At 37.2% G+C, this 1,959-nt stretch overlaps 1 pseudogene; it reads left to right on the plus strand.

The window, feature by feature from the left end:
• Positions 1–1,344: 1,344 nt before the first annotated feature.
• The window catches only part of LOC102854809, a 5,573-nt pseudogene continuing 4,958 nt past the window's right edge, over positions 1,345–1,959 (plus strand).

The following is a 1,959-nucleotide window of genomic DNA, read 5'->3' on the forward strand; positions in this document are numbered from 1 at the left end:
TGGAAGACTTTAGGAAAGGCATACTTTCCTCCTCCCCAGGCCCAGAAAGGACTTCTACTACAGCTAGTTGCCCACCCTCATAGATGGAGCACTTTCAACCTTCAACTAATCCATAGCATCATAAAGTTCAAGAATGATCACCAACTTATGCAGACATAACTGAAACAGCCTTACACATACCAAGAAAAACTTTCACATAATGCCAAAAATCAACCTCAAACATTGTGAAAAAACAAAACATGCTTTCTCCTAAAAAAACCCAAAGAAACAAAAAACAACAGAGCATATTGCAAATCCAAATAACACTGCAGCAGCAGGGAAGCAGGGGAAATATATTATATGGAGTTATATGAACAGCTACTGAAGAAGGTACAAATGATGGAAGAAACAATGCAAGTCCTAAATAAGGCAAATATCTTAAAGGCAGAGAACAAGAAGAAATATATCAACATGCATTGAAACAGATGAGGGAGAGAAAATTTAAAAGTGATATGTGATTGGGTATCATGGTTATGACAAGAGTCCAGAATGAAGGTTACACAGTGGAGTGTATGAGGGGAGGGGGGATTGTATACCACTGAAGGAATTTTTCTTTTACTTTTCAAGGAGAGGAGCGATTGGCGGGGGAGGGATGAGCAGGGAGAAAAGTACAACAATGAATGAATGGAAATCCAAAAATCACTGTAAATGTTCATTAAAATAAAAAAAAATTAAAATAAATATATCAACATGGAAGAACATGAACTGATCTGAAGAAATTTCAAAAAATGGAAGAAATAACTAAAATTATAGAAAAGATAGAAGAAATTTAAAAATCAACAAAGACAGAGAGGATACAGCCAACACAGTAGTAGAAATGACAGAAATGAACGAAAATGCAATCCAGAATGTCAAGACCAAGATGTTAGAGATTTTAACATGCTAGAGGGACAAAAAATAAAAACCAACAAACAAAAAAACCCTCAACAGAACAGAAGAGATGGAACAGAGGGTCATTAAGCAGGAAGATAAGAATCTTAATGGGAACATTGTTGTTGTTGATTGCCTTCAAGTTGAGCATGACTCATAGTGACCCTATGAACAAAAGGACTGAACCACTTCCTAAACAACATGTCTCCAGAAACTCTATGAACTTTGATAATGGGAACATATTGGAAGGAAAATGGTAAGGAAAGAAAGGAAAATGAAGAAAACATTAGAATCATTCAGGATAACACCAAATAGTAATTCCAGAACAGGAAGGGACCAGGGAAAGCACTGAGAAAATTGTGAGGAAAGTACTAAAGAAAACTTTTACAGTATTACGAAGAACAAGGAAATTTACATTCCAGAGGTCACACGTGGATGTCTATGGCCTTGGAAATTTCTGCCAAACTGTCCCTGTATCCATCTCTTGAAAATCTGAAAGCAGACCTGAAAGTAATTCAGACGCAAACTGTCTCTTTTGCAAACCTTGCCAACATAGCAATTTTGTCAGAAGCATCTGTTCCCATCTCTCAAGATGGAAATCTAGACCCTAAATTGTATCCAGAGCTCACACAATACATGGGTCTGAGTCTAAACAAAGAATAAATATGTGGAAATATGGCCATGGCCCCTGGAACACCAATGCAGGGACAGCTGGTAACACGACCTTCACGTATGAACTTTGTTGTGGCTCCTATAACTGGACATGATTTGAAGAGCAGAAATTAAACAAGAGATTTGTGAAGTTATTTTGTATAAGGATCAAGATGGGAAAAAATGGCCTCAGGCTAAATAAACAAGGGTGTGTTTGTATAGCTAGTCCAGGCAAATTCTTTCTCATCTTTGAGTGGCCTGAGATTTGAGCATTAGGTATTCAAGATTAATGGTGACCATGTGCTGGCTAGAGCTCTGACAAAGCCCACAAAGTGCTCAAACACGCATCTGGAGAGATTACCGTAATTATTTGTGACAGGCTTTTTTATTTTAAAAAAT

Source organism: Elephantulus edwardii, unplaced genomic scaffold, assembly GCF_000299155.1.
Source record: "Elephantulus edwardii isolate Elephantulus edwardi_28Jun2011 unplaced genomic scaffold, EleEdw1.0 scaffold00430, whole genome shotgun sequence".
NCBI lineage: Eukaryota > Metazoa > Chordata > Mammalia > Macroscelidea > Macroscelididae > Elephantulus > Elephantulus edwardii.